Source organism: Acinonyx jubatus, chromosome A1, assembly GCF_027475565.1.
Source record: "Acinonyx jubatus isolate Ajub_Pintada_27869175 chromosome A1, VMU_Ajub_asm_v1.0, whole genome shotgun sequence".
Lineage (NCBI taxonomy): Eukaryota > Metazoa > Chordata > Mammalia > Carnivora > Felidae > Acinonyx > Acinonyx jubatus.
This window is the reverse complement of record NC_069380.1, coordinates 33,485,890-33,504,958: the sequence shown is the minus strand read 5'-3', so window position 1 is coordinate 33,504,958 and position 19,069 is coordinate 33,485,890. Positions and strand designations below refer to the sequence as shown.

Sequence of the window (19,069 nt, the reverse complement as noted above, 5' to 3'; positions counted from 1 at the left end):
TTGAATCATGAATCCTTCTCTATTGATTGAAATTTTTATATTAAAATCCTTTAGATTGATCATTCCCTAACAGATACGGTCATTTGTATTTCCCCAGGTGCATAAAACTTAGTGTGACTAGAAGAAAATTACTTTGGGGGCGTATTTCCATTTAGAGGAGATAGAAACAATGCAAAGTAACTATAAGAATGCCTAGGTCAATGGGAAAAATACTCCTGCGATGATGGATTCATTTATCCTAAATAAAATAAAAAACCTTTCTGTAGTAGTGGGTAGAATATGTAAAAAATCAGGCCACCAAAATCAAAGTTGCAAACTGTCTATTCTTTAATATCCCTAGAGAACAAGGCTCTAATAAAAGTTTTCACTGCTAGTGAAATTTTGATGTGTATTGTCTGGAGCTTGAAACAACAAACTGTTTGAAACGTAGCTGTTTACTCAATCCCCTAGAAACCGTCAATTGTTAAAAGCGTATTGATTTTAGTAATAAGAAATATATATATTTCTGAAACAATTTCAACTCTTTTTTTTATCCAACATATAACCATAAATGTTATTGTTATAAAGAAATGCTGCATTTTGCTTTTATTTTTGTTTTTCTTTTTAAGCACCTCTAACTTGGGCATATATGGATGTGTATAATTGATCAGTTTCTTAGACAAAAAAAGAATGCTTTGTGTGCATCTAAATGCAAAGTGAATATATGAAATCAATTGCTATCTAAAAGTCATGCCAAAAAAAAAAAAAAGGCCTGTTGGTGAGCAAAGTAGCTTTATTTTTCAAATAGTCTCATTTTCTTATTTTCAACCTTTATTCAACATCTGTTGTTTGCCCCTCCCCTGGAATGTAATTATGCAGCATTCCAATGTAAAACAGGTTGAGTAGTTAATAACAGGCAGCTCAAACATTTTTCCACACTGTTTCCCTGCAGATGTTTTCTCTCATTTTTTTTTTCCTTTTCTCCCCTGGCTTTGTGTTTAATTTGTGTATGTTTCTCTTCTATTCTTCAAGTATATCCCCACAACAGATGGAAACACCTGAAAATAAGTCTGCCTCATGCACATGTTTAAATGATGCCTGTTGTGATATTAGCACAGAAAAGAGAATAGAGAATATTGGTTTACAGAAAAAAATAATCTGTAAGTCACCTTGTTACTATGTTCAATTTAAAATTCTGAAGAGATGATCTAGTTTTTGCCAAAGACATTTGCCAAAGTTTATAGTCTACAACCTTCATTTGTTCTTATTTTGTTACCAAGTTCATTTGTCTTTTTTGCATTTGGCACAATTCTCTTAAATTTTCAGTCCTACCAGAAATTGCACTTTTTTCTACCCACTGACCATTTTACTATGTAAAAGGCACTCTACATTCCCTTGATAATAATTCAAACTCAGCAATCACTATCTAACACATTTTAGATATATTCAAAGTATATCATATATTTTTAAATAATATTACCAGAGTCATATAAGGTATAGAATCCTTTTGTTCAGAAAAATATATTTAATTGAAATTGGAGGAAAAAAAAAAAAAGACAGGTATAGGCTGTGCATTGGGTTGGGTATTGATCCCCATATGTCCACCGGGAACATCAGAATATGACCTTATTTGGAAAGAGGGTCCTTGCAAATCTAATTACTTTAGATGAAGTCATACTGGATTAGAGTGGGCCCTGATCCAATGTATGATGTTCTTGTAAGAAAACTGACACAGAGACAGTCGTGTAGAGAAAATGCCATGCGAAGGTGGAAGTAGAGATTGGAGTGTTTTGTCTAGGATTGCTGGCAATGACCAGAAGTAAAGTAGCTAGAGGCAAGGAAAGATCCTCCTCGATAGCCATTAGAGAGCCCATTCCTGCTTATACCTTGATTTTGGACTTCTGGCCTTCAGAACTGGGAGAGAATAAATTCCTGTCATTTTAGGCCACCTAGTATGGCTCTTGTTATGTCAGCCCTCTGATACTGATTTTGGTATCCAGAAGTGATATGCTGTTGGAACAAATATGTAAATATGTGGAAGTGACTGTGGAACTGGGTAATGGGAATAAGCTGGAAGGGTTTCAATATGCATGGTTTTTAAAAGCCTGGATTGCCTTGAAGAGACTATTGGAAGAAATACAGACACTAAAAAACTTAATTTAATGATTCTCCTCCGAGCTCAGTAAGAAGTAAGGCTAACTATAGAGGAAGTTTCTATCATGTTTGAGGATATACGTGCGGCTTTATCCTCAATAGCAGAATGTAGACAGAAATATGAATGTTAAAGGTGCTTCTCATAAGGTTTCAGGTGGAAATGTTATTGGACACTGGAAGGCAATGTTTGTTATGAAGTGGCAGGAAACTTGGCCAAATTGTTGGGTGAAAAGTAGAACTTGTCCTTGATGAATTTGGATATTTAGCTGAAATGCTTTCCAGCAAAGTGTAGTAGGTGTGAGCTGGTTTCTCCTTTCTGGCTATAGTAAAATGTGAGAGCAAAGAGATCAACTAAGGAATGAACTTCTAAGCAAAAAGAAACCAACAATTGATTTGGAAAATTCACTATCAAATCGCATGTTCTGGAAACAAGGACAAAGGTGTGGCTGGACAGTCTTTTGCTGTAGTGATTAGGGTGTTATCTATGACTCCAATCAACCATCACAGAGAAGTCAGGAGTAGAGATAAGGTTACTGAGGAAAGGTCTGTGGAGAACACTCTTGTCTAATGGTGTGGATCCCCTCAACATCCAGAAGTCAAGTTTTTGAGAATTTTACATCACGCTGCTAACGTGGACTGAAAGAGACAGAGATGAGACAAAATGAAGGAAAAATTACTCTAAAGTACAGCCACAGATACAGGGACCAGGAAGGGTGGGTTACTGCCCCAGAGAGTCAAGAAAGCTTAAAGGAGTGAGCACACAATTACTTTCAGGCCTTAAAACCTAATGGAATTTGCCCCTATGCATTGCCAAATTCCTTGACTACTAACCCCTTTGTTCCTTCCATTTTCACCCTCTAAGAATAAGAATGTCTACCCTGTGCTTGTTCCATCATTGTATTTTGGAAACAGGTAATATCTTTTCTAGTGTGATAGGTCTGTGAAAGAAGAGGAAGGTTGCCCAGGAGGGACCATACCCAGATTCTCCCCTACACCTGATTTAGCTGCTGAGATGTGAGACTTTCTTAGTTGATATTTAGATTTGATTTGGGACTTAGAGTCCTGCTATAAAGGTTTGAGATGCGTGGATGATAGCAGGAGGAGGTGGATGGATTTTGTAAATGGGATGCATGTGAATTTGGGGGTTCAAAGGATAGACTGGGTTGAATACTGCTCCTCCACAATTCATGTCCTCATGGAAAATCAGAATGTGACCTTATTTGGAAACAGGGTCTTTGCAGACATAGTTACTTAAGATGAAGTCAGGTAAGTTAATATTAGGGTGTTCTAAATCCCATGACTGCTCTCTTCGTAAGAAGAGAAACAAGACACAGAGATGGTCATACAAGGGAGAATACCATATGGCCATGGAAGCAGAAATGGGATTGACATGTCTAGAACTGCTGGCAACCACCAAAAGCTAGGAACAGGCAAAGAAGAATCCTCACCTAGAGCTAGGACAGCATGGCCCGGCTCATACTTTAATTTTGGACTTCTAGCCTCTAGAGCTGTGACAGAATAAATCCCTGTGTTCTTTGAAGCCACCCAATTAGTAGTGTTTTGTTACAGCAGACCTAGGAAACAAATACAGACTGTCAAAACAAACAAACAAACAAAACAAAACAAAACAAAACAGCAGTAAAACCCCCCAAAACCCAAAAAACTTCAAAATATAAAATACCCAGAGGGCAAAAAACTGCTATGGTGAATGACGTGGGGCAAATAAAAAGCAGATTCTAGAAGAGTAAAACAAGATAGATATGAATGAATTAAAATGTTGTGTTCTGTATTATGGTTCGTAAATAAACTAAATTTGGTGTAAGAGATGGGTTCATATGCCAGTGAGATTGAGTATAAGACCTAACTGAAATCATCCAAGAAAAAATATATGTATGCATGTGTGTGTGTAAGATAATTCAACCGTAGCAAATACTTTGAAATAGAGTATTTTCTTTAAATGCCTGCAAATTAATAGCTCCTTGTGCTTATTTTCTAATTTTCTAAGCTTGCTTAACTACTCTCCTCAGTCTCCATTACTTTGATTTTTATGTCTACTAATCACATCTTCAGTACCATATGTAATGCAAACTTTGCTTAAAATTTCCATCTATACTAGTGAGCTCTTGAACAAAATGTGACTTATAACTTAAGCAAAATGCACATATGTACATATACATGCATAAGTGTTGGATTAACAAAAACAAGATAGTCTCATATAAGGAGAAAACATCCCCATATATATAAATATGACTTCAAATACATGCATGTTTTCAGTTAGAAACTTACTCAGCATTACCTGAAGGCATGTATTAATAAATGTTTCCATTTTTATGGGAAATGAATGCATAAACATTAAAATAGTCAATTTTTATACTTGTTTTATTTTACTTGATTTTTAATTTAAGTGGAAAAAGTATGGCAGAAATATATTTCCCTTAAGAAACGTGATACTAAGGTTGCCTGGGTGGCTCAGTCAGTTGAACGTCTGACTCCTGATTTTGGCTCAGGTCATGATCCCAGGGTTGTGGGATCCAGCCCTAAATCGGGTTCTGTGCTGAGTGTAGACATTGCTTAGGATTCTCTCTCTCTCTCTCTCTCTCTCTCTCTCTCTCTCTCTCTCTCTTCAAACACTAAATCTGCAGGTTGCTGGATTTTGGACTTTTTCTCAGCCTCCAGAACTGTAAAAAATAAATTTCTGTTTATAAACATCCAGTCTATCAAAACTTGTTAAAATAGCCCAAAAGGACTAAGGTAAGTATTTACAGAGAAAAGATCATTTAATATTAATATACTGGGACATAAAGTACAAAAGAAACACAATGTGTGTGTGTGTGTGTGTACTAAATTAACTTAAAAAGAAATACTTTTGCTAATGATGTATATAACTATTGTAATATACAGTATATTTTGGTGAAATTTAGTATCACATCATGTTTTTTAATGTTAATTTATTTTTGAGATAGACTGAGACAGCATGAACAGGGAGGTGCAGAAAGAGAAGGAGACAGAGAATCCCAAGCAGGTTCTGCACTGTCAGTGCAGAGCCCAATGCCGGATTTGATCCCACAAACTGTGAAATCATGACCTGAGCTGAAACCAACAGTCAAGATGCTTAACTGACTGAGCCAACCAGGCCCCCTCACGAATCCCATTCTAAAGAGCTCTATCTAGCCTTATGCCCTAGTTTTCTCCCAAAATCATCATACTGAAGAATAGGTTTCAGTCTATGAATTTTGAGAGGAAACAAACATTCAGTCCATAGCAGCGCTCCACTGCATGAAGGAAACAAATGCTGTAGGAGGAGAGAAGACTACACGTCAAGTAACTCTACGAAAGAAATGCAACCAGATCTCACAACTGGTCTGTTTTGGAACGACCTAAAAATGAAAAAAAAAAGTGATATATATCAGTATATGTTAGTTATTGAGTATTCATGTGCTCTTTGCAAGTGCAAAGCCTAAGAATCGATCCGAGTTACGCATCTCTCGAAGTGATTGCATCTAATGGTGTGTAAAAACTGACATTAGTATCTTACACATAAATGCAAGAAATGTATCTCTTGCTGTTTTGTTATACTGTTCACAGTAGAATATTTCTTCCATGTTATTTCAGTTTCTTTAAATGAAAAATCAATGCATGCTTTATTGCAGCATAGAAAATTGCTCCCTGTCACTCTGTTCCAAATAATGTCTTCTAAGCACCGTGCCTCCCTCTTAAGTTTCAGTGGGTTCTTGGTAGGGATTTGAGCCACCGAGCTATGCTTTACAATAGCAAAGAGCTATTAAATTAATTTTTCCTTGCTATTTGGCTCTCAATCATTATGCTGACCCAGAAAAAGAATGCAAAATTAAATTTTAAAAACTGATTTATATTATCAGAACTGTAATCAAAAGGAAACAATACTTGATATACTTTGGGTTTTCTACAAAAGTTCAGCTATTATTAGGCTGCTTTAGTGAGCAGATTTTATAATCTGTAATGCTTCCCAAAAAGCCACGAAGGCATTATAGGCCATGTAATCATCATTATCTTTGACGATAGCTAAAGAGAAGAGGGAAACCATTTAATCCATGTTACTTTGATGTCAAAACAAAATGGCACACTGACAGGTACAGGCCGGGTTATGATTCAATTTCAGAGATTACAAACCTATGTAGCTGAATTCTCATTCATTTTAGTTTTGATATCAGAGGACAGGTATCTAAGAATATTAAAACATCCAACTATGTCAGAAGAAAATCTTATCTGAAAATTTCTCTGTGAATTTCCTTCATTCAACAATAACAATGGCAGTAAAAAGAAAAAGATAAGTCAACATTCTTATTGCGACAGAAAGCAAATATCACTAGAGGGCTATGCAGGCAAAAATACTGAGCTTATATATATTCCACAAGTACAAATGAGTTATATTCTGAAAGTTTATTCCTTGTTCTTACTTTGGAATTCAACATGTATTTTATTGCATTAAAAGGCCATAGTAAAATAGATTCTTAGTTTAGTTTACAAAAACCTGCTTAACTCGCAGGGTGGCCAACTATAGTACTAAGAATACTAATTCTGGCTTTATTTTGAAGTCCTAGCAACAAGGAACAATAAAACATAAGAGGAAGTGGAGGAGGAAGGAGCTGGTTCCCTTCAGCCCAGACACCGGAGGGAGTCCATGAGGACATATGAGTAAGAGTTTGTTTTCTTCCAATCTCCTTTGTTCTCGCTTCTGTGTCTTTCCTCCATTTAACACTCTTTCTTCCACCCCTCAATTTATTAGACGTCCCTTCTTTTCCCAATTGAGAAATATCACATTGTCTGACTGACTCCCTCAATAAGTTTGCTATGCTCCCAAATTACCTAAAGGCTTTTCTTCCCTCAAGAAAACGCTCTTTCACGCCAAGCAGTTCATATCTGGTGTACGCTGTGCATACAAACATGAAAGCGAGCTGATTAAGTTTATCCAAATTCATGGGACTGAATAAACCCCTAATTCTCTCAAAATTTAGAGGAAAACACTGCACGTCTTTTGAACTTTTTAATGGATTTCTCGGCCAAAGAGTCCATGTCCTGGCAAAACTGGTAACATTTACAAAACTAGGTAACGGTCTCATCTGTGAAAACTGATCAAAGTCAACCGGTGACATATAAACACAATTGGGGCGGCACACACAAATGCGCACGGGCACCTGCGTACACACAGATGCACGCACGCTCGTGCAGAGAGACAGAAAGGCCAGTGTCACATGGAGCCTGCCAGCATCCCTAGCCGGCCCTGCTTCTAATAGCTATTTCCTTTTCCCGCTTTCTGAAGGCACAGCCAGCAGCAGGGGTTCAGAATGTGGCAAAGACAATGAGGAAGGGAGAGTGTTCTGCTGTGTATGTGGGTCATTTATAAATCAGACACCGCTTGTCTTGCGACACGCAGCTGCATATCACACTGCAGAGTTCTTTCAGTACTCCAAGGGCGCGGTGCAGGCAATGAGAGGGCAGCCGTGTCCTAGAGTCTTTGACTCTGGCTGTCCGCTCTGGGTGGGCAGTTGAAAATTTCAGTCTTTAAAACTGTATTCCTACAAATGTAAACAATATTTGGCCTACAAATAATAACAATGAAGAAGGCCAGCGATGGAATTTGGCAAACCCCATAGCTGGGTCTGACGTCTCACGCTGTCTGTTCTGGGTCAAACCGCTGAACTTCCGCGTTCCGTCACTTCCTCATCTGCAAAATGGGGCTATCCTCATGGGGCTGTTGTGAAGGTTAAATGAGCACATGCATGCAAAGCACTTAGAACAGTTCACAGAAGCCACTCAGGGAATGCTGCCATTAAGTTGCAATGCCAGGGCAGTGCCGGCAAGTCCAAGAAAGTACAATACAACTTGTTCACAGACTGAGTGTGAATGTGGAGCCTGTTGGAAGAGAAAGCCACTCATCTTGGGACTCAGTGGTTTAGCATTCCCCAACAAAACATGCCATTATTGCTGTTGCTTTTATTTTCAATATGCTCAGTAGAATACTTCTCACCCCAAATTCAAGCATAAAATGAGTAACATACGTATCTTTTAGGGGCAGTATAAATAACACACAGTTGCAGTGAAAAAGTCATAAATATATGTTTCTTTTCCTCCAGGGCATTTTTGGAATGAATGAAATCAGAACTCCAGAAACACTGAGGTTCTATCTCTATGCTTGGGTATTCAAGATTCACAAAAATAGACGAGGCACATTTTCCTGAAGGATAAAATGACTAGATGGAAAACAATTTAAATCATTACTTCCGTGTTAAAACAAATATTATAAAACAGAAAGCAAAATTATGGGTATTTTACAATTAGAACATGAGAATCCAATAACTCTAGCAGTTGTGAGAAGACTCCTATGTATGCATTTACTGTCCTCTGCCTTTAGGGATACTTTGGTGGAAAAAGCTAGAAATGCCAGAAAGGTAAAGGATTTCACTTGGGCCGCCCACAAACTAGAAGCAGATTGAAGGTTAGAACTCATGTCCCACATCTACCATACAGGTCTTTTTCCACACTCTACTTCTAGAATTTCTTCAAAAAAATCAGGGAGTCAAAAGAGATAAATACAGTGACAGGTAATTTGGTAAACTGGGAAAAGTGTTGTGCTTTTGTTTTCCTTTGATTTTTTAAATTAAAAATTCTCTTTTTCTGCCATATCTTAATGGTGGGAGAAAATAATGAGGAAGATTTATTTTTTATTCTTTTTTTTAATATTTTATTTTTAAGTGTTCTCTACATCCATCATGAGGCTTGAACTCACAACCCCAAGATCATGAGTCACATGCTCTAATGCTCTACCAGCTGAGCCAGCCAGGCACCCCATTTGGCCTTCTATTCGTTATTTACATGTGGTTTACTAACATTCAAAGACATGATGACTCAAAAAAATACATCTTCTTTTATTCTTAATTAAACATTGTGGAAAGAACCTCATTTTCAGAATTACTTGGTCTGAACTTTTCTAAGTCAGTTTCAGGTTTCCATGTATATGACTGTCTGCTTACATATAGAATAATAGCTACATTGATACAGTTATTTTATATTTTTTCCAAAGGTAGTTAGAAAATATCAACATAACTGGAAACAAAAGAAAGCAGTAGTTACTCCCACAGTCCCACAATCAGGCCATCTCTTAAATCAAGCATACACTCCAAACTTCTTTCCTTGTAACTATTGTTTATATGCGTACACAGTCTTTGTGTAGTTTAAATCTCAAAGGTAATTATGTGTGGTAATTTAAGTTTTAGGGATGAGAGGTTTAGAGATCATGCAATAAAATGTCTTTATTTTCCAGGTAAGAAAACTGAAGTTCAGAAGAGCTAGTAGCAAATAAATAAAAATAAATAAATAAATAAATAACTCTACTGATCCTGAGTACAGTTCTTTTCCCACATTCTATGTATCTATATATTTTTCTTTTTATGTTGCTTTTCTGTAGTAGTCACCCATAAATAAAAGGTGACCACATAACATATTGCCCAAGCAAGGGTATTTTTGAAAGTGATAGGGACCACTACTAATGATTATGTCTGGACAACAGGTGTAGACAGAGGTTTTTCCTGAGGAAACCATGACAAATGATAGTCTACCCAGAAAGGTCAAGGTTAGCATCCTAGGATTTGTTTCTGAAAAGGTCATTTAAGAAATAAAAGACATACAAATTTTATTTAAGATCAACAATCTTAGCATTATTTTTCTAGAAACTAATATGAATTTTAATCCTTTAAAACTGGAAAACAATGATATATTTATTGACTGGATTAAAAGATGTTTCGTCTATATACGTAGAAGAATGCAGTAGGAAATCTTTACTGCTTTTGTGACAAAAATCGGCACCACCACAAACAAAACTAAGGGAATGTTAGGGAAATCTGTACAGAATATTAAGCTAATCAAAAACCTTTAAACCAAATTAAGAGCTATAAAAAGTAGTAATGAAAATATGCTTTGTAAAAAAGCCTAATAAATATAGCAGCTGGTAAAAAAGCAACATACAAAAATAAAAGAAGAATAAAAAGGCATTAGATCCTTTTTATATAATTGCATTCTACAAGTATATACATTGTCTTGTATATACTTTCATTCTACCCAGCATGAAAATGCAAGTATGCCAAGAGACTGTATGAATTAATCATACAAAACAGAAGGGAGAAATATAATGTGCAAATTTGATGAAGCAAGTCTGGTGGTGCTCATTTGAGTAATCAAAGAATGACAGATCAATAATTAAAATTAGAAAGATAACTGAAAGAGTAGTTTCTTTAAAATTCAGGAAATGGATAGAAAGGAACTTTGACCTCTTTTTTTAATTTGGGGAAGAAATAAATCAGAGATATGAATTATTTCACACACACACAGACACACACACACAAACTTTAAAAACACAAATCAGTGTAACATAACTAAATATAGACTCTCTAATATCTCTTTTGACACAACATCAATGCCTACAAGGGAATGCACATGTTCCAATAATACACGCCGAAACCATTCAGATGTACCATGGCTAGTAATTATCTAGGACACTAAAAGATCCTGGCAAAAGTTAATCTAATAAATCTGTCATTATCTTTAATACTTCAAATCTGTGCCTTGAGCTAAACAGTTGTCAAAACGGAGCTCTGTTTACATAGAACTGAATCCGAGTGGGGAAATAAAGATGTCAAGGATTTTCTATTTTTTTTTCCTTTCAGTTGTTGACATGAAATGATTAGCTGGTACATTTTATTCTGACTTTCCTCAAGGTGTCAAAGGTCAGTTTTCCCCCTTATAAATATATGCTACATAACGTGAAGGTGACTGCTCATTTGAGTCCTTCACCTCAGAAAACTGGCTTTGGCAGTGTTTAAGTGTTTAAGGCCATTCTACAAGGCAACATTTCTGATTATTATATCTCTGTGACCTGAATGAATCAGCTTCAGAGTGAGAGACAATATGTCGGAATATTTTTCTAAAGGGTCACACTATTTAATGATATCTGTAAAACAGGTGAATTCATTTCACCACATAGTACTCAAAATTAGGAATTGCAGTAAATTGTTCAAAACACAACATGGTGCTCTTTGGTGTTTTCAGCTTGCTGTTTCTCTGGAAGATTAAGAGAAAGCAGTATGATATTTATAAAACACCAAAGATCAATGTTAGGACTCCGATTTTCCTTCAAAACTGTGACTGTGCATGTAAATGTTCTGTAACGTTAATTTATCTATGAGGTCACTAAGAAAAGTTTGTCCCTAAGAGTATCTCCCAGTAATGGTAATTAAAATAAGCACATGAATGATCATATGCTATTTAAAAAATAAGCACAACAAACAAACAAATAACTCCAAAACCCCTCTCCTCCTTCTATATGTATCCTTTTATATATTCTTTCCATATATATATATATATATATATACACACACACACACATATATACATACATATATATACACACACACACACATATATACATACATATATATACACACACACACACAAAAGTGCAATATATATATTATATATACTATATATATATATATATATATATATACACACACACACACACACAAGTGCAATCAATTCAGAACATTTTATAGGTCAATGATGTCACAAAATACATCAGATCAAGATAAAAATCCACCTGCTGAAATCTCTGTGTACACTATTAACATCAAAATATACATTTTACTGGGGTTCCTGAGAGGCTCAGTCAGTTAAGTGACTGACTCCTGATTTTGGCTCAGGTCACGATCTAGCAGTTTGTGAGTTCAAGTCCCACGTCAGGCTCTGTGCTGACAGTGTGGTGCCTGCTTGGGATTCTCTCTCCCCCCTCTGTCTCTACCTCCCTCCCTGCCCTTCCTCAGTGCCCTCTCTCTCTCTCTTTCAAAAACAAAATAAGCTTTAAATATATACCTATATATACATTTTACTGCTTAATCAAGATTATGGATATTCACTGTCCTAGAATTTATATGCTCCACTGTTTTGACTTGATTATCCATGGAAGAAACTGAAGCATATCTGAAATGCTAATGTGTTTTAATATATTTGAAAGATTGATGGTGAGGTAAGTAGAATTATGATTTATTTGTTTTCATGTAACAAAGATAAATTCATTTAATGTGCAATATGCCAGACTTATAGTCTTGGTTCCATTTTGTTTCCAACTTTCTTGGTAGCCTTAAAAAAAGCCACTTTTGTTTTGAGCTGTAGGATAAGGATGCTAAACACATAGACTGTGTTTTACTTCATTATTAGTATTCTATGATCTTAAAAAAACATTCTAGAATATTCTAGATAGAATATAGAGAATATATAAAGACAGTCATTTTTATTCAAGAGGTGTGATTTGGTAACAAGTGCTTCACAGTTCACTTTTGGTAGAAATGTGTTTATAATAAACTTAAATAGCAGATAATATGGTAACAGAGCTATTCATGTTAGATATAGGAGACACTTGGCTTCTTAACAACATTTTCCACATTTCGCTTTTTTTGGCAAAATCTTTGCATTTTTTTCTATATGAGTTGTATATAGTATATGTTATATTAACATAAATCAGATGATAGCTTACAAAACTAATCATCTCATCAGGAATAAAGAAAGTCATCTTAGATTTCTAGCATGAACTACTCATGCAAAAATGTGCTAAATTGCTTTTCTCCAACATGGCTACTCTGTATAAAAAGAATTGTATTTTATGAATAAATAGGAAATACTCTGCATAGCCATGAAAGTCTAGAAAGAGTGGGAAAACAACCTGAATTCACAGGTTTTCAGCTTAATGAAAACAAGCTCAATGGAGAGAGGGGTATTTGAAAATATGAGCAGGTGCCTAAATGAACAGAAGATTGCCTTCATAAAAAATGGATCTTCCACTGTAAAAAAAAAAAAAAAAAGCAGATGATTGCTCTAAAAAAGTAAAGTTTTAATAATGAATAAATAAATAAAGGATAAAATACCAAAAAAAAAAATCCCACAAATGATTCCACTTGATGTAAGTATTTCCTAACGATATAAGTCTACTTTAAAAAAAATGAGAATTATTTAAAACAAATCAGGTGGGCAATTATCAGTTTGTTGAGAGTATGTCAATCAATTATGGACGTGGGAGGAATTTAAGCAGATGAGAGCACTGCCACCCTTCATATTTGACTCCTTTCTTCTACTAACACACATAAAAACTTCAGCAGTTTCACTGCCATTTAGAAGGAAAATGGTTTTTTCCTCATTGTGAATTTCAATTTATAATTCTTTTCTAATCTCTATTGTTAATGCTTAAAATGTGTAAAATCTTATACCTTGCTTAAAAAAAAAAAGAACCACTAACTGCTTTTACCCAATGGAAATGATAAAAATAAATTTAAATCTCACTATTAATGCTTTGAAAAATGTAATATATCTTACTGGATACAGTTTAAGACAGTGCAAAGAACTGATTCTAAGACATTTAAAACAGTCCAATTATTTTCCTTATTTTTTTGTTTGCAAAAAATTATTTATTTTGTTAAAATAATCTATTTGAAGCAACATTGACATTTTCTAATGATATTCTATTTTAACATGTTCTTCTATTTATGTAATATGATATTCTTTCTTAAAGTGTCAGGGCTAAATAAATTAGTTTATGTGAAATTTTAAATCCACTCATAAAACTTAACAAAATAAGAAGGATTTAGCTGTCTAAAACTGAGGATTTAAATAATTTTATACCAAGTGCAGTTTCCTTTTTGTATTCTAGAATGAAATAATATTTTCATAAAATGTTGTCTGTTGAAAGTTAAAAATACCGGTTTAGAAAACCCAGGTAATAGTTACAAATAGATATAATTTTATCAACCATCTCTTCTTATTGCTAATAGAACTGTTACAATATCATATATGTATAGAGTTTACAAACTCTATTCACAAATATCAATACATTTGAATTTCATCTCTAAAGAAGATAGGTCATTGTTATTTTTTCAAAAGGGTCCCGAATTTCACAGTTAAAAGAACAAGTGGCAAAACTAAATCAGAATCTAGGTTTTCTTCCCTCCTATTTACTGCTACATGAAACAACATATCCTGAGGAGACTTAAAGTATAAGAATAATTGCAGAGCTATAATCTCTTTTTTAGTAATGTGGAAATAACATCTAAATTACAGAATTACAGGTTGTTGTTTTTTTAAATTTTTTTTGACGTTTATTTATTTTTGAGACAGAGACAGAGCACGAACGGGGGAGGGTGAGAGAGAGGGAGACACAGAATCTGAAACAGGCTCCAGGCTCTGAGCTGTCAGCATAGAGCCCGACGCGGGGCTCAAACTTACGGATCCAGAGATCATGACCTGAGCCGAAGTCGGACGTTCAACCAACTGAGCCACCCAGGCGCCCCTGTTTGTTTGTTTTTATCTGTGAGGACATCGATGATATATGTAAAGAGTTCAATACAGAGCAGAGATGTGATAACTGGCAAAGAGGTATTCTACTGTATCGGTCCATAATTCTTAAATTTTGCCCAATTTTCCTATCCAAAATTAACTTTACTTCAGAAAAGCATAGTTTGAGGGAAAGGAATGATAATCAGCAGGCCATAACTTAAAAATGGGTTGTTTTTTAGTACAATGTTTGGAGTAAATACAACCCCCCCTTAAAGACATAATTTATCTTTAGAAACCAGTCATTTCCCTTCCTTCTTGCTCTCCCTCATTCCTCCCTCCTTCCTTCCTTCCCTTTTCCTTCCTTCCTTGCTTCCTTGCTTCCTTCCTTCCTCTTCACCCTTTCTTTCTTTTCTTTCCCTTCCTCCTTCTCTCTTTCTTTCTTTCTTTCTTTCTTTCTTTCTTTCTTTCTTTCTCATTTGTAATCTTACCTTTATCTTGTATGTTCGTTATATGACAAACTTGTTTCTAGCATCATCCCCAAAACAAGTTGTTAAGCTAGCACTGATAGTAAGACGCAAAAACTTACAAACTAAACATGATCATGCCCCTTCTTTTTGAGAATTATTTGATTTTTTAAGATGAAATTATCAACATACTTGGAGCCATCGTTTTATACCAGATACCCCACAACACAGAAAAGGCAACTCAACGTTCTCTTTTCCATACATGCAATTTTAACTTATTTAGAACAGAAAAACATAGTTAATTTCATTTCTTGCAGGCATTAAGAGACTGCCTTAAAAATTATATTCAATTGGATAATTGAGGCTTTCACTTCCTGGAACAAAAGTGTGTCCTACTTAGCAGGTGTGCTGAGCAGCAATCAACTGGTTAATAACATACAAAACGCTAAAGTCTATATAGCACAAAGGCCAATATCTTTCTACTCCTCATCAGGGAATTATAGAAACATCCTGACCCAGCTCTCTGGACACACAGGAGTTGCCATCCTGATTCGGATCCTTGATTAATATACTCTAGAATGATACATCTGGCAATGGCCTACATAGGATCTCTCTGAGGACTAGGGAAAAAATAGACTCTATTAAAATGGAACAATTATACTACCCTATACTGTGACTGTGTTTCAGTTCACAGCAAAACAAAATGAAAACAAAAAGGTTAAAAATTTTTAAATAATCAAATGATGATCTCAGGAGACTTTAGGATAACGTAAAAAGAAGATAAATTTTACCTCCGTATGGTTTATTTTAGAGACTAAAACTACTGCTTAGCGTGTTTATTCAATAATAAATAAATTCACACAGACTTCATTCTGAAGGTTAAAAATTTGCTTCTAACTTCTGAATTAGCTAATGCTTCATGACACTTTTCTTAATACAGCATATTCAGTTCCACAGGACGTCCCTGCATGTAAGACGAAGACTGACACCAGGATAGTCCTTCATTCTCCTAGAAACCTTGTCATATTCATCACTTTTTGGACTCTAACAATTGCTTTCTATGATGGTAAGTATGTAAGGCTTGCTGACATAATTTTACAGATAAAAAAATAGTAGCTATTATACTGTAGGAGTTACATTGTGCTCCACAAATATTGTGGAGAGAACCCTTCTCCAACAGGCATTTTTCTTTTTTCTTTTTTTAATTTTTTTTAACGGTTATTTATTTTTGAGAGACAGAGACAGAGTGCGAGTGGGGGAGGGGCAGAAAGATAAGGAGACACAGAATCCAAAGCAGGCTCCAGGCTCTGAGCTGTCAGCACAGAGCCTGACACGGGGCTCAAACCCACAAACCAGGAGATCATGACCTGAGCTTAAATCGGACTCTTAACCGACTGAGCCACCCAGGAGCCCCTCCAGCAGGCATTGTTAACAATGAACACCTTTGGCTGAGAAAATTATAACATAAAGGGTCATACACTTTGACTGGTTTACCTAATTCTAGCTTTTACAAAGTTAATAACTGAGTCAAGATTCAACTTTTGAAACATCAAGGCAGGATTGATTTCACTTTCACCTAACTTGACCCAGAAAATAAATACATAAAACTTGACAATGAAATATCCAAGATGTGTTGTTATCAATTATCTGGACCTGATATGCCATTCTTTATGTAGATCGACTAAAAATATACTTCACTTTATGAAGCTACAGTTTATAAATTGGAAGATTCTTACAAACTACTTTGACTTTAATTGGTCTCTGAAGACAGAGCTTAAATTGATATAAAAGAATATAGAATATGAAACTGTAAAAACAATTTTAATAGGTTTTTAGAATTCCTTCTTAAATCAGGGATTTATAAAACCATGTTCTTCTTTATTTTGCAATATGTATACCATCCAGAGACAATAGAAGATCATAAAATGAGAGAAAAGTAGCATAAAAAGCCTTATAAAATTAAGAAAACAATTATTTGACATATGTGAAGTGCTGTGTAATAATTTAATCCTTCTTATAAAAGATATTTCTGAGTAGTTCAAAATTAAAAATTAAACAATAATCAATGTTAAATTACTCTATCACCACCATACTATTTGAAATAATAAGATCCAAATGATTTTGCACAATTTAATTCACCACTGCCAAATAAAATATATAGGGTCCACCTCTCCGCTGATCAAACCACAATTCCTCTAATAAGGTCAAACTTAAAATATGAAAGAACAATGCAAATTTTTTAGTAGGCCTGAATTTGAAACTTAGAGTATTATTTGAGAAAATATATTCTGTGTCCTAAATGCTTGATAGGCTTAATGAAAGTGAACATATTAGGTTCCAGAAAAAATTTTTTTTTCCTTAAGTGCTATTTTAATTCACAATGAGTTTATCACATTGAAGCAGAAAAAAGTGTCGATCTGTGTTCCAGTGTTCACTTGCTCCTTACTTAACAGCAGGAGCTTCCCTGGAATTTGAAAATTGTGGAAATACCTTAAAGAGGAAGTACGGACAACAGTCACATCCCTTGAAATGAAGAGTTAGGAGCGATGACCTCCAATCCAAGCTATGTCATGGGTTTCTTTTTGGCTACGGGAAAGCTGAGAAATTCCATTGCCTCTATTTCTTTAACTGAAAAAATCTTTAAACCTCTTAAGAGTTTATTTGAGAAATGGACATGGAATGCTTTGATTATAAAACAAGTTCAAGTAAATATAAAATCAGATATTATATCAAATAAATCATCTTACTGCTGAGTATGAACATTCCTACATACATGTTTGTTTTTCTTAATTGGAATGGTAATTTGGAAAATGAGATTTACTTTTATAAAATGAGCTGGAAAAATTAAACAAGCACTTTTTTCCTCTCCTTTGAAAGGGGCAGAATGAACAGGAGATAAAGAGAAACAAAGAAACGAGAAAAGTACTAATCTAGAATAAGTGAATGTGAAAATACAAGTTAATTTGTGTTCTTCCCTTCTGCTCCAGATTATATTAGTTCATCGAGCATTGCCACTTTTAGAGCTGCATTCCTATAAGTGGATATGAAATGCATACAGCATTTTAGAATTCCCAGATGTAACTCTTTTATATTAAATAAAATATTTAAATTCCTATAGAAGAAACCAGCTGAACTAGTTTATAGCATATCTTAACTCATTTTAATAAAAGGCTTTCAAAGTTTTATTTCATTGTAAATAAGATTGCCAAATATCAGCCGGGTTAACTTCAAAACCTATTACAAAAGTAAAAGTAAACTAATCCAGATAAAATTAAAATTGATAAATGAAGAAAGTGCTAGTTAAAGTAACAGTCAATCCTTGTATAGAAATGAAAGCTGGCAGTATGCTTCCTGGGCATGGCTGAGAAATGGAGAATTTCTCATTTATTTATCCATAAAACTGCAGACAATTTAATAATAAGCATAGAACTGTTATTCAAAGCATGAAAATGCTAAATATCAATGTCTGGATACCAGAAAATAGAGGATGAAAAGAAATAGTAACAGAAATTTTTATCAGTCTGCACCATGAAATATTATCAAGTTGAAATTATCTTCCTGAATTTTATAAGCCTTTTAACTTCCTGTTCTCACTGGCATTTATTAAACCATAAGTCACCTTAAATTGGTTTACTTGTATTAAAATTTAATAAGCTCCAGTATACATTCAAAATAGAAAGCCATAGTCTGATATGCCTTTAATTTCAAAATAAATACCTTTGTTGGTTGGCATAATATTAATATGTTCATTGATTTAGGGGAAGGTAAAATATGTAAGGACAATACACTTTCCCTTTGGTAGCAACTAAAATTATTCTAGATAAGATGTTTTACCTATGAATTAAATTTTAAATGATTTTCTTTCTCATCAATTCTCTTTCAAACTAAACATTTCCACTTGTAAATACATAAGGGAGATGAGTAAAGTGATTTGTAAAGTTATTAAACTTTTAATTGATACGTGTACACACTACATCTATGAGAAACAAAAATAGCTTGCATTCTTTTTAAAAATTAAAATGCAAATGTTAAAACCTTTAACATTAAAAAATAATCACACAGGAGCCAAGTAGACCAATATTAATTTTTATGTTTCACTTTTGAATCTCTCCATTGTTCTT

The 19,069-nt window shown here is 34.5% G+C and overlaps 1 protein-coding gene across 4 annotated transcripts in view; it reads right to left on the bottom strand.

Annotated features, from left to right (window-relative positions):
- PCDH17 (protocadherin 17) overlaps positions 1-19,069 on the bottom strand; it is a 98,618-nt gene that overhangs the window by 20,455 nt on the left and 59,094 nt on the right. The gene's annotated exons all lie outside the window — the stretch shown is intronic.